At 38.5% G+C, this 15486-nt stretch overlaps 1 protein-coding gene across 5 annotated transcripts in view; it reads right to left on the bottom strand.

Annotated features, from left to right (window-relative positions):
- atf7ip (activating transcription factor 7 interacting protein) overlaps positions 1-15486 on the bottom strand; it is a 55695-nt gene that overhangs the window by 18238 nt on the left and 21971 nt on the right. The window contains exon 1 of one of the 5 annotated variants that reach the window (XM_017457149.3): positions 10349-10421. The exons of the other annotated variants lie outside the window; for them this stretch is intronic. The gene's annotated coding sequence lies outside the window, so the exon portion shown is untranslated. Of the gene's footprint in view, positions 1-10348; positions 10422-15486 lie in introns of those variants that run through there. 5 annotated transcript variants of the gene reach the window in all.

The raw sequence follows: 15486 nt of genomic DNA, 5'->3' as shown, positions 1-15486 counted from the left end.
CACTCAGACTATACCATTCTGCCAATTAAGAGGGGTGAGAAGAGACTACTTAAATTCGTAACAAGAGAGCAGAGCTATTTAAAAAGGGCTTCTTGTAATTGTTTACAGGCTATAAGCCTGCCATTTTTAAACGAACAAAAAACGGAAATCGCTATTTAAAAATAACAAAAACAGACTGTAGAATAGTAAGGAAAAGTATGAACATTCTCAAACCGAATAAACTGCACCCAAAGACCAGAACAATTTGTAGACCAAACACCGAAAGAGTACAAGGCAAATAAATCTAGGTGTAAATGATCTGTAAAAATTTCATATACTACAAGAAAAATAGCCAAAGATCTCATTAGTTAAAGGTTGAAATTGATCCCTACCCCCACTACTGCACAAACAGAGTGGAAAATTACAGCTGGGCATGGATCATACCACTTTCACAAAGGAGAGGGTGTTCTGCCTCAACACACGAGGTAACAAGGTTAATTACAACACCACCAAAAAGCACAATTTTAGCTACTATGTAGCTATGCCAACATGCAGACATAGTCCATGCATGTGCATAGTGATGTGAGACAAGGGGTTTTGGGGGTTGTTAAACATTCTGGGACAAAAGGCACAAAGAATAATTTTTCTTTTTTATATCCATAATATTGTGATCTTTCGGAGAAAGTAACATCTCAGGTGTAACCATGTTTGATGTTTACAAGCTCATGTGAGAGTCATGAGGTGTCCAAAAATATCACAATAAAAATCAAAGATCAGCTGTATGAATACTGTATGCACAAGGTAGCAAGCTAACATCTATCAAATCTGAATAGTACAACACACACACACACACACAGAGAGAGAACCACTGGGGGAGGGGAACTAAACAAGCAACAAACACTATATGTTACTGGGTGTAGCAGAAGGTTCAGGTGTCACCATTAACACCACTTGTACAAGTATCACGGTTACAACACACCATGTATGACTGCTCTAGATAAATACTGCTCATGTCCTGGTATTTCATATAGCCTATAAACACAAATGTTATTCAGAACCAACATGGCGAAAGGGACCCCTCCCCCACTGCTACGCAAGAGTGGAAAATTACAGCTACACATGGATTGTACCACTTTCACAAAGAGGGGTGTTCAACTGTTTAGCTCTGCCTCAACACAAGAGGGAGCATGACAAACCTAAACAAAAAGGCTCAGTTTCTAATAAGAGATTATCAGAAAAATCTCCCCCTCAAATAATGAAAAACAATGTAAATACCCTGTGTGTGGTCTGAGTTTTTAAAAATGGTACAGCACATCAAGACTCACTAGGGAAATTGCGAACACAGTCATGTTTCACAGTAGGGTATTTTGGGTAACAAGGCATGGAGAACAAGTTTCAGATTTTGGGATCTCACAGAAATGGTGTTTTTGTCCTAGCAGAGTGACATGTATAAACCAAAATTATAACATTTTTATTTTATTTTTTTTAAGTGTATGACAGTTGCCTCCAACAAAACCAGAATTGGTTAAAAAGGCAATCAGAAAAAAGTAATACACAAGGCAAGTGGGATAGGATCTCTCAGACCGGAGGAAGTCACAACACACATACACACAAGCATGAACCAGGGAGTGCGTCTAAACAAGCAAACGCCATGTTACTGGGTGGAGCACAGTGTGGTGATAATGCTGAAACCTGAACACAGCGTTGTACGAACACCAACAGTTACAGCACAAATACAACGTGTGTCACAGCAGGGACAATTCCCTACAAGAAGTCAAGTCAAAACGTTCTATAGAAACAGGACCATACTTTAAAAAGGTATAAAGGCAAACAAGTCTCAATGTAAAGGTGTGTGTAAATCATCATGTACGACATGAAAAATAGTCAAAGACCATGTGGTGAAAGGTTGAAATAGACCCCCTCCCCCACAGCTCCACAAAGCAAGTGGAAAATTACAGCTAGGCACAGATCATACCACTTTACCACAAAGGAGAGGGGTGTTCTGCTCTGCCTCAACACAAGAGGGAGCTTGACAGGAATAGCCCTAATTTGTAGTTAAGTGATTAACTCAAAACGCAAAGAACATTGCTTTGTTAAAATGTAGCTGCTTGTTTGTCCCATGTGTGGGGAATTATGGCACAGCACATCAAGACTCACTTTTTTCCCCCCGGGGAGAAACCGTGGCAAACAAGGAGATCCGATGAGTTCGTACTAAAAATCTCAAACAGAAAAAAGAACCAGGAAAAGCAAGAAGAAAATCTCAAACATTTGTTAAATCACTCATCATCTGTGCACAGTGTAGTGAGCAAAAGGCTCATAACTGAAGAACTCCCAACATATACAGACACAAGTGAGAGAAGCAGCAGGGGATGAGAAGTAAACCAACACGTCGTCAGTGGGTGGAGCAGATGTGTTCAGGTGTGACCACCAACACCACACCATGTAGTGACAACGAATTTACAGGGCAAACGTTGTACTAGATAAAATATGTCAAAATTAAGTCTTTGCTCCAAACCTCAATGACCCTTCAAACAAACTTTGAAGACGACATAAATGTCTCTAAACAGACATTGGAAACAGTAATCCATGACAAGGTGGTGAAAAGCAGAACTCCATCCCCTCCCCCACTGCTGTGGAGAGTGGAAAATTACAGCCAGGCACAGATTGTACCACTTTCACAAAGCAGAGGGGTGTTCTGCTGCACAAATCTTTACCAACACAAGAGGGAGCATGACAAGTTCTGGTCCAGATTATAAACGTATTGTCTGTAATGATTAGTTAATCACCAAACTTGAGCTTTCCAGCTCACATCACTATCACAGAAGTTGAGACAGCAGATTATTTAATTTTTTATTTAAAAAAAAAAAGAAAAGAAAAAACACCCCAACCATCTCCTATTCTGATAATATTCAATTCTTCAAATCTTCAAAATGTCTGCCTTTTTCATGCAACAGGTTTTTACTGACAAATAAGTGACAATTCAGTGACTATGCAAGTTAATCCATGGTGCCATTTGGTGACTTTGCGCAAAGAAACAGAAGTTGGCAACACCGATGGTACAGCATATTAGGACTCATTAACATGAGAGCACCATGTTGAGGACACCCTCAATAAATCAGGATGAAACAGATTTGCGTACATGTATGTAGGACATACGCATGTGAATAACCCCAGACTTTGTGATCCCATGTAAAAAGTACAACAAATCCTTGCAACATCAAGGTTTTCCTCTGAACAATGGAAATCAGGGTTTTGCCTACTATAGAAAGGCTTAGGCACGTTGTCCAGGTGTTTCGGCAGAGTGTCTTAAGCAGAATGAACATAAGGCACTTTGGCGACATATCAGAATGAATGTAAAAACAGCAGTGAGAGTTCGCACACACACCCATTCACACACTATAGACAATCAGTCTAAAACACATATCTTTGGGCTGGGGGAGGAAACCAGAGTACACAGGGAGGAGGCAGTAATCAAACCCCCAACCCCGGAGGTGCGAGGCAAACATGCTAACCACAAAGTCACCAAGTCCCCAACCAGTCCCTCCAGGATTTTGTGACCAGACATCATAAACGCAAAATCAAGGAAACACAATAACATTTGCAGGACCTTGCAACTTTTCACAGATTTGGACCAAGACACGTCATGTGACGTAATCATGACACACATTTAGCCAAAGACCTCTTGGATTCACGCGAGTCGAACATGAGTACAGCTAAAAAGATCTCATTTACCAAAAAAAAAAAACACTGCGAAAGACTTGCAATTGCATTAAATTGTTTTGCACATTTGGCCAAATGAAGTAGTTTTCCGTAAAAAAAAAAAAAAAACCTCCACAAATTGCATCGTAAATTTTGAAAAAAACTACATCAAAATCAAGCATTTTTGGCCGCAATAATCACACAAAAAAACTCTGCGAAATCCTGTATGGATTGCCCCAACAAAGAATAAATGAAGTACAACCCTTTTTTGTTAGGAAGTAATTCTTGTGGACATTAACATTAGCAAAAGCAGATAGAGGAAAAATAACCAATGCAGCCTATTTTACAACTAAAGAAATTGCTAGCCAACTTATACAGATGTTAATCTTACGTTAGCCAGCAAAGCTAGTTAATTGATGTTACATAAAGATACCTCAACTAACTAACATTAGATATTAAACATGGCTTGGTATTTAAAGCTAGGCCATGTTAAAAAACGCTGTTCCAAAATGCAGCTGAGAGCTTCCCAAAAGAAGCTCAGGGCATTTTTGAAAACATAGTATGCTCCATAGGATTATTATGTGAAGCAGGCACTGACCACGTTAAAAAAAAAAGAAAAAAAAAAGAAAAGAAATTTAGTCAAGAAAAGCAGCACAAAATTCAAAAGATATGCCTGTTAATTCTCACTCAGTAGCTTGCCCCCAATCAGCTACAACGCAAGCAATACACATGAGTGAGCTAACGTGTCAGCCAGGAAGAGCTCATAAACACACACGCGCGCACACAGAACCAGAGGGGCAGGAAGACTACATAAGCAACCAACACCACATGCTCCTCGGTGTAGCACATTGTGTTTAGGTGTCACTATTAACACCTTGTTGTAGGAATATCAACACAGCGTAAACTACAACACGGAACCAGGTAAAACATACCAACACACAAACTAGACCAAGTAGTATGTATATATATATATATATATATATATATATATATATATATATATATATATATATATATATACATATATATACACATATACATATATACACACACATATATATAAAAATTACGTCAAGATATACATTCAAGAGGGCAAAAGAAAAGAATGTCTTGGTGTATAACTGTAAAAAATCATTAAGCAAAATAGTAAAAAAAAAAAAAATTAAATAAAAATAACCACATGGTAAGAGCTGCAAATCAATCCCCTCCCCCATTTCTGCACAAAGAGAGTGGAAAATTACAGCTAGGTTCAGATCGTACCATTTTCACAGAGGGGTGTTTTGCTGCACAGCTCTGTCTCCACACAAGAGGGAGCATGACAGAAATATTGCCTATATTATAGTTCCTCCAATGATGGTCTTAATATATAAAGCATGCAGTCTACAATTAAGTAATTAAATAAATAATAATTAAAAAAAAAAAAAAAACCCTGTACCATAAACTCGGCACGGCTAGTTAGTAGCACAGTAAAGCACTGCTTGGTAAACATGCGATCACCATCTTAAAAGGTACTTGCAAACAATCTGGGCAAAAAGGACTATGGACAAATGTGTACAACTCCAGATCTACTGACATTACAAAAGAAGCAGAGCAAATCACTGCAACAAGCTCTTCCTGTGGTGTCATGGGTGAAGCCTGACCGATGAAAGAAAAAGAAAAAAGAAAAAAAAAAAACCATACTGACAGGCATGCTAAAATTCAGAGGTTGAGTGACCAGCCAAAACATACTCATAACCATGTTGGTTTCATGATGGAAATCAAGATTTTTATTCTCCCAGTAGTTATACACAAAGCACAGGATCTGCTGGCACCAGAGAAGTGGAAACATGCTTCCTCTGGTCTAGTACAAACTTCACACAATATGTATAATTGTAAAATATTTTATATACATTAAAAAAAAGTCTCTGGCTGCAGTCAATCTCCACATGGTGAAAGGCTGAATAAATCCCCTCCTCCACTTCTGCACAAAGAGAGTGGAAAATTACAGCTACGAACAGATCGTACCACTTTTTCCAAGGACACGGCTGTGGAGCTGCACAGCTCCGTCTCGACATTAGAGGGAGCATAACAAAAATTGTCCTATACAAGCCCACCATTTGAAAACCTCTAAGAAAATGACTTTGGTACTTTGAACACTTGTCATTTTGTGCCTAGATTTATGTTATTTCAACAACAAGTGTGGTATACCATGAACTGCGAGTACGAGATACACCTCCTGCTACCCCCCCCCAAGTGCTTTTCTGAAGCAGATCGCCTAACTTTAGCCTAAATTCGTCAGAGCCTGCAGGATTGTCAATACAAGTAAACCTGTGGTTTAGATGTAGGGCTTTCGTGTGCGTGTTCTTTGCTCACTCCAGATTTGTCCACATAGCCAGTGATTCCATTTGGCTGCATCTATATCTGCAATCTGTAACACTCAGATTTCCCCACTGAGGTTTCCAGGACACATGGAATATTTGTGATTTTCCCTGTACCCCACCCCCTCCCCCAAGCATAAAATGTGAAGTTCTGTCAAGTGTTAGTTATGATTGCAAAAACCTTAAACTAGCATTTCAATTATGCATGTGGTATTGACATACATTAATGGTGAGCAAGGAAAATTCCAAAATGGGTAAGTGTTTGGCTTATGCTGATGACTGAAATTAACAAGAGGATGTGATGAGGGAAGTTCGTAATTCCAGTAAGTGCAAGAAAACCTCTAGGCCTATATGGTATGTGCTTCTCATTAGCAGATGCTCTATAGAAAAGGCATCCAATATGAAATCCTGAAGAGCATAACCATGGTCATGTCCAAACAGCTTTCTTAAGACTTTCATGTACGTTCCGAGGCAGTCTGTAAAACGTTACCTTCAGGAATGCAGGTACTAGTCACCAAATACTGGATTTCATTAATGTAATCCAATTCACCAGTCTTCTGATTAAGGCACTGAAGAACCAGAAACCACCATCTTCCATATATTGTAAAAATACACTCTGAATTTTATCCTCAAATTGTGGCTTGGTTCATAAAAGTAAACCACCTTAACAACATGACTGTCATGCTATGTTTGTGGCCTGAAGTTTGTTATTCTAAATTGTGTGACTGCCAAAAAGTTGGATCCTTGAGCATGACCCTATGCTCTCTGCTTGAACTTGATTCTGCCTCACTTGAAAGAGGCTTTGAATCATCTGCCAACTAAATAAACATGTACATAATGCATTCAAAGGAAAACAAACAAGGCATAAAACTAACTTTAGTGCTGCAAAAACGTACTGGTTATGAGAATAATAAAAATTATAATAATTGGTCATGGTAATTTTAATTGTCAATACAGCAAACAATAACAAACCTTCTGTAATACAAGACCATGCATCTAATCTTCAGGCAAAACTACAGGAAACTATCATTCATGCATGACAAAACATGTCTGGTTAATTAGGAGAAATCTTCAGTCAATGAATTTATGCACCTCCATAGACTTACTCCTCCTAGATTTATAACCATCTAATGGGTAAATCATTAGAAATTTAGCAGTTAGTGAGCAGTTAAAGAAGAGAAAAAAAGAAAGAAAAAAAAGGAAATTGCTCAATATTTACTTGCCTCATTTAAGCATTGCAATATTGGACAAACAATAAATCACATTGCTTGTTTACATTGCTTGTATAGGGACACAAGTTTTAAACTATAGCTTTGACTAGTTAAAGTAATTAATATTGCTTTTCAATATGTTACAGTAAAATTCAAAGAGATGTTTTCTGTTGCATTAATTCAACTTGTACAGCTGAAACTTGGGGATCCATCGATTTGAGATGGAGCATAGACTCGGTCAATACTGGCTTGAAACCTTGATTTGGTATTTTGTGACTGGATTCATTGACAGCGTTATGCTGACTGACAATGCAGATATTGCAACCTAACTTGAAGTAATCAGAATCCCTCTTTACATTCTCCTGATCCCACGCAGTTGGTCAGTTAAGACACTGCAGTAAGATCACAAAGAAGAGAAACAAAGAATTCCATGATATGAAAATATCATGACAGTGGTAAAGTGGTAGAGAACAAGAAATCCGATATCCTTTTCTTCCCGAAATTTTTACCAGATACCAAAAGGTGTGAGCAAAAAGGGAGATGAGAAATTTAAACTTAAAGAAGCAAGGTTTGTCTTAATCCCAGGACTCTCAATTAAATTATTAAAATTCCATATACCGCAAACTACAGCATGAGACAAAGTCTAAATTATCTTCAATATGCGTTTCCTTTTCTCCTTCCGTGAAACAATAAATCGAGCCACCCCTACAATGGGGCCTTCTGCACAAACCACACATTTGTGATCTATGAAATCAGATCTACGAGCCAGCATAAAGCATGTTACACAGATGTGCATAAACATGGATTAATCTAATCGCAAATCCAAGAATGGAAGAATATTTAATGTCTTAAAAACCAATTGTGCCTTTGCTAGCATGTATCATGCTACTGCTGGCAAACATTTGGTGGCTTTTTTGAGGAAATCCCCAGGTAAGCTAATCATTAAGTGTAATCAACAACTATGATCATAGTTGATACATAGTTACAATGGCTGTTGGACCTCATGCAAGACCTGCTTCAATCAACTTCAGAGCTCATGTGAATAAACTTTAGAGATCTCTGAGCTGCAGCCAGGTTCAAGCTTACTGACATCAGCGGATTTTGTTTTAGCTGCAGGCGTGTACCATGATCACATCTGCGCTTGGAAGTTCTTTGAAGGTTGCAAACCCATGGTTCAGACACGTAGCCGCCACTGGTGTGCATATTCTCCATTTTGGTAATGGTGTTCTCACTAAAAAGGTTTTACTGGTTACACTGATTTCAGCTTACACTGATTCCAGCTTAATGTGATGTGATAACATCTACTGAGAACTCAATACTTCTTAGGAATTCTCAGGTTTTCCTGTTGAGACTAAAGTATTTCTTCCATAAGCAAAAAGGGGTGCAAGTTCTCCCCAGAGAAAACCAGAAGTGTTCCAATACTGTACACTCTTCTTTGATCCTTATCTTCATGTTTCCCAGCCAAACAAGTCAATCAAAATCAAGACAGAGATGGTGAAGGAGCAAAGTCAAAAGTGACTCCAGATGAAAGCCCCAATGTGATCCTCATCACCAGATTTCTGTGGTGAAAAGCACCCCAGAGATAGCTTCTCAAAGACACTGAAGAGAAAATACATCTCCAGATTTCCACGTATTGGTGTACCCATGGGTGGGCCAGGGTGGGTCTGTGCTACCTCGATCTGCAGCGGACACACCCAAATGTGTAGCGGACTATTCCATTTTTAACCAAAAAGTGGTATGAACCTCTAAAGACTACCTAGCTACCAGTTTAGCCAGGTGAGACAGTTACTTGTAGATTTTCCCCAGTCTAATTAGTCAATATTACAGACTAGGTTACTGACAAACCTGATTTCTACACAAGATTATGCTCATTAAACAAAAGTTGTTTATAAGAAAGTACAGGGTAAAAATGCACTCCCGAACAATCTAGGACAAGATGTGAGTTTCAATAAATCTTATTTAGTGCCTCACTTCTGGCACATCTTTTACTATAAGTGCATCTAAATCCATGTTTAATTATTGCTTTTTCTTGTTATTGCTTATTGCTATTTCATAGCAGGGGGGTTGCACAAAAAAAAAAAAAAAAAAAAAAAAAACAAGCAATGACAATTTAAAACGATCACTGTGGAAAGCTCTCACAAAAGTGCAAGATCATTTACAGATCAATTCATAAATTTTGTGTGAAGAAAAAAAAAGCGACAAAGTAATAGTAATGCAAGTATATGCCAAGTGCAAAATTGTTCAAGGACTGTCAAAAGAGTTAGTAGCTTTGCGCACATTAGTTGACGAGAGAAAGAATGTGAGCAAGCTAGGAAGCATAGCCTCTCAGTCCAAAGAGCACACACCATGTAGACAAGAGCGAGGGAGCAAAAGAGCAATACAGAGTCAGAGAAAGAAGAGGGGGAGGGGTGCACAACTAGGACTCTACCATGTGCTTCAGGGTGTTGCGCAACAACACCAGTGCCTGGTGATGTGCAACACCACCAGCGCCTGGTGTTGCCAACAACCGCACTGCCCTAATCCAAAGGCCAGAAACAATTTAAGTTGACACTTCAGAAGCGTAATACATTCAAAATGAACCCTTTGCGACGGGAACAAATAGCTGTAAACCAAACAGGCTAATTCATCAAAGTACAACCAATCAGAATTTTTTTTTTGTTGTTTTTGTTTTTTTTTTAAAGTAGAACTTTTCCAAAGAATATTCATCCTTACCAACAACCCACTGTCCAATGCCAACATCAACGTACCCACAGCGCACACCATTTTCACAAACAGTAGTGTTAAGATCCATACATAATACAGAAAACAAGAGAACAAGCTCTTCCGCACATTAAGAAAACATGAAACACTGAAAATAGATCCAAGAAAACATTTTTGTTAAGAAACCAAGGCGACAATCCAAACCATACCAAGTTTGCGACACTGCTTTCATGCTAACTTCTACGCGACATGACACACAGAACAGAAAAATGTCTAAAATATACTGAACAATGCTGAAAAATATATTTTCACTAAATTATAGTAGTGGCATAAAAGTGAACGAAAAAGATCCGGCATGACAAGAAATATGTAAAAAAAAAAAAAAAAATGTTAAATGTAAACCTGCGTGAGCTTCAGACGTAGGCCATGAACAAGAATGCGAGTGCAACTGGCCTTACTCTTGCTCACCCTATATATAGGCGAGACAGAGTGAGGGAGAGAAGTTGAGCTGGGACTGTACCACGTGCACAGAGGGGTGGAGCATATTCTTTGCGATCTTCCCAGCAACACCAGAGCACAGTGTAGGAACACTAGTCACAATCACAAATACCACAAACAACAATAGACTAATAATCTGGACAGTTCTGTATGCAAGATTTGTCTTCACATGGCAAATCTTTCATACCTCAGGACATTTAAAAAAAAAAAAAAAAAAAAAAAAAACTTCAAAATGTCATTTAACTGTGCGGTGCGAAATGTTAACATCTGAAAGGAAAAACTTCTAACTTACATTAGAAAAAAAAAAGAACAAAATCCATGAAAAAGAAACACCATCCCCATCCCCCACTGCAGCAGTGAGCAAACAGGATGGAAAATTACTGCTAGTCCCAGACCAAACCATTTTCAAAAAGTAGAGGGGTGACAGGATGTGCAACTCTGACTCAACACAAGAGGGAGCAAGACAAAGCCATGAGCTTAATAACCTGAAGACTTTATGAATAAAATTACAAAATCTAGTCTTCTAATCATAAGCCTGTGAGTTTTCTTACCATAAAGCGTGTAGCAAATCAGAACACTACTTACCACTTTCACATACTCAGTGAAGAAGAAAAATTATCGTGTCAGGTAACCGAACTCGACTATTCAGTGTTTACCGAATTATTCTTAAAGAAGACAGGTTTTGGTTAACAGATTTTTAAAAAGTAGAAGGAAAGAAGGAATAATGAGAACTTGAGTGAGAGTACCACATGTCCTTTAGAGTTGGTATGTTGTAGATCCAATAGCTGAGAAAATTAAGTTTGTCTTTCCTCTGAATTGTGTTAAACCGGCATGTGTTCACACTGTTATATTCAAGTACATGAGTTCAAAGAGAAACTATGATCAGTCTTGTGATTCGACAATGGAAATTCATTTCATAACTGGGTCCAATTCAAAACATGGCTAAATCAGGATCACATAAGCATGGCTCAGTTCATGGGTTATATTTATATCCTTTATTACACTTTCCACAATAAGCTCAATTCTGCACCTTCAGGTGCCAAGTATTGCACAGAGACAAATGTCTCTAGTCAGCCTCCATTGCCAAGAACACTTCTGCCCCTCAAAATAGCAGGAGGAAGTAGCCATTTACAAACATTTAAACAAATTTAGCAATATAGTAAAACAAGTTTCCTCATTTGGGACTATTGATCATAACTTGGCGTCTGTCTATGTTTAATGGATCTTGATCTCAAGGGGAATCAACTTTATACCACCTCTTATGGCAGGTTTACACTTTCATGAGTCTTGAGTATCAGGGATAGGGACTATACATATAAAAATTAACATGTAAATGCACCCAAGACACATATGCTACAGATTTAAATCCAGAGGACGGAGATGCATTTTAGCCACATGTTTAACAAGTGTAAATGTCTCTCCAAGCCACATTTAAAAGCCAATCCCCTCCCGACAGGCATCAGACATGCTCCGTTAATGCTGGCACTTTTAAAGTGTTAGTCAGATTTCAAAACCGCACAATTTATGATGCAGCGATCATCTTATCTATAAATCAAATAAAAATAAAAGAACACTAGAATGGTGTTGAAATGTAATGAGCCGATCTGCATATTAACATACAATATAGCTATTCGATTTCAATAAAATCAGACTACTCCATCAAGGGAGAGATGTTATTAAAGATCCTGGGCAAGTTACTGTTTAATCTGTTATAAAATTCTGAGAAACTGTCTAATCTGCTGAGTCACCCGAGTTCTAGAGCAGGGGTTCCCAACAAAACTTTAGGTGTGTGCATGCTTATATTATTGTTCAGTGTAACAGAACAAAGCCTGATCCAATTATTGATTCATTTTTATATTCTGCCCAGAACAGAGTTAATTGTGGTTATAGTCCTTATTATTTTTTAATGCAAAAATAACAATGAATTTTATTCAATGGTTAGCATTAAAACTGTAAGAATGGATTTCACTGTCACTAAATTAGCCAAGAGTGTGTTTGGAGAGACGGAAAAAGTCGGTTGAAGTGAGAAAGCTATACAGGGTACAGGGCTATACCAAATGTTACCAGTACTGGGGGGTGTCTTTTAATGCCCTTTTCTTACCTATAATTAAAATGTAATATCACATGAATTCAATATAACCAATTCTTCACTATGAGGAAAAACCAATTCACCAGTATCCACAGGTCTCATATATGGAAAGACTGTTAGCATGTTATTAATTTTACACATCCTGGTTACCACGCTCCTTCCCTGACACACACACACACACACAGAACGGTGTATTCTAAATATTGGGAGTGAGACATTCTCAAAATTCGGCAGGCAATCTATAGCGCAAGTAACAAAGCAAGACTGCAAAAATAATATATGAAAAATAAATGCGCACCCCATGCTGAGTGCATAAACGTCCACAAGTCTTGTATGACACAGTGCACAGTCAGGTACTATAGCACTATCATACAGCACTAGACTTTACTCATGCAGTAAGCTTAAAATATCAAGCCTTGTAAAAGAGTAAAACATACTTAGATAAGCATTAGTACAAGATTACTTTAGCAAATAGAAAAACACATTAACAGTGCTGGCCAATCAGAGGTGTGCAGCAGAAACCAGTCTGAACCAGCTGAGACTTGTTCTGCTAAAAACAAAACCCTCCCCCAACAAATGCCCTTTCCTCGATATCCTCCTATTCCAAAATCACTGAACTAATGAAAACACTATACTGAAGAATTAAGGAAAGGTATTTCTTCAAAGAATCTTTTCAACAGATTAAATACCCCCTTAAATTGAGAATAAATGAGTGTAAATACTTAGATAGTCTGCATAGGGGACTATCTGCAGATAGTCTGTAATTAGATGGTGTGTAATTATTAGATAACTTGAACCAAATATATTGGCTAGATCCAGTGAATTAATTCTAATAATAAACACAAACAGTCTAGCACTGACTGCCAGTTAAAGGTCTTGTTTCTAAAGAGAACAAAAAAAAAAGGCAACACACTTCAACATGTGAAGCACAGCACTTCTTTGAACTTTACAAAAGCAGCAGAATTAGTTTCTGCAGAATGCAGAAGAAAACAATGTGGCACGACGTTTAGGACGAGGTTCCTTTAAAAGCCCCTCCTATGTTCGTCCATTTCATACCAGCAGCTTGATAGTGCAGTAACACAAAATGGCCACCAGCTTAGCAAAAGCCTTGGCACTTGCTCAGTGAACGTGAATGAGGGCAAGCAGACAAGAAATTGCAGGCATTCCCAATGCGCCAATTTTTACAAATGCAGTTTATCCGATGCCCGTTTCTCTAGAAACGTCATCACTCCCTTAAATCGAGTACTTCATTGCTGTATTTTATTTTATCAAATCTCACTTTTGCTGTTAAAATCCATGCTGGATTATTCTGTTTTTATTGTATATCCACAATCAACTGTTGGAACAATGAAGGTGGTTGGGATCTCTTTGTTCGAGTAAGAACACATCAGTTTGAGAGGTTTTTCACCACCTGATCCCAATATACTGTCTTCTTGTGCATCACATGTAAGGGATGGAAAAGGAGTGAACAAGAATGAAAATGTCCCTGCTATTCCTGTGTAATCAAACACAAGTGCCCTGGGTTCAGTGCTTCAGTCTGGTGTTTCTTGAATTCCAGTGAATTCACCACAGATGGAGGACACAATCAGGTCTCGCACATCTGACGCTGACTGGTTGACAATTCTGCTGATCCACCTTTAGCGTACTTTCCATTCCTCTACACCATATACTTCTGGTTGATCAGTCACTATGTTTTTAAGAAACTCATGCCAAGAAACTACTTAATTTTTCACATGCCCCAACTTGAGACTACTGAAAAAAAGTTCCACACTGGTTCACAGGCAAATCTGGGATTTTAGCACACAATCTTAAGGTTATAAGCACTGAATCTTTCTTTTTACACCTATTCTCTCCCAGTGGTCTATTCCCAGCTCCCACTCACTAGTTTTCACTCCATCACATGACAACTGCCAACCAAGACACAAGACCACTACTTCCTCCTAGACACCTGAAGCCAGCCAGCTGTGCCATTGTCGGGATTCAAACTCACTGGTTAAGACAGTGGACTACTGATTGGAAGGTTGTGATTCAACTGCCAGTACCACTAAGCTGCCACTACTGGGCCCTCGAGCAAGGCCCTTAACCAGCAACTGTTCAGTTGTATAAATGAGCTAAATGTAAGCCTCTCTGTATAAGGGTGTCTGCTAAATGCTGTAAATGTCAAACTCACAGTCTTGTGATGTTTGGGGTAAAGCTTTACTGGTGTGCCACTCAGAATCCAACAAACATTGAATCTTAACTCTTCAGTTACCACATTTACCAAAACCAATGGAAAGATTCCACTGTTAAGATTTAGTAACGAGCAAGATGGGTTTGCCTAATTTTCTTTTAAAATGCTGTCAGTATTCTCTTAATTATAATAGTGACTGGGTCTTGACAATCTGGCCCATGTCCTTGCACATGCTAACAACAAGAAAGAATGTCCAACACTTGCAGGATGCTAGCCAAAATTTGCTACAGCACCCCTTGTAAATTCTTGCAAAATACAAATCAACCCTTAACCGACTTGCAAAACAACCACCGTGACCGATTTCAGTCTTGCTCATGTAACTTATTATATTTAGCATTCTGGAGCTTGTTCAGCATTAGAATGATTCATTACAGAGTGTCATGGGGGTATAGGGCATGTTTTGAAAGAGGGACGAGTGGGGCATTGACCTTATACAGCTGTTTTTAAAAAGCAGGCCACCACCTATTTGAAGGGAACACACGCAAGCTTCACTAGTGATCATAAGCCTACAGGGAAGGAGGGAGTGAGAAAGAGGCTGGTACTACAGCATGCATCCAATGGGGGTGGAGGAAGTGGGTGGGTACTTAAATTCAGATGATCAATGAATTATCCTGTTAAATTATACATGAATATTTAAGATAACCGATACATAATCATATAGCTGAAACTTCTATGTGAAGTATGCATTTTGAATTCTGGCCTGCTTTATTTGGGTGCAAGACC

The sequence above is a fragment of the Ictalurus punctatus genome, chromosome 26 (genome assembly GCF_001660625.3).
Source record: "Ictalurus punctatus breed USDA103 chromosome 26, Coco_2.0, whole genome shotgun sequence".
NCBI classification, from domain to species: Eukaryota; Metazoa; Chordata; class Actinopteri; order Siluriformes; family Ictaluridae; genus Ictalurus; species Ictalurus punctatus.
The sequence above is the reverse complement of the archived record's forward strand: the minus strand, read 5'-3'. Positions and strand labels throughout refer to the sequence as shown.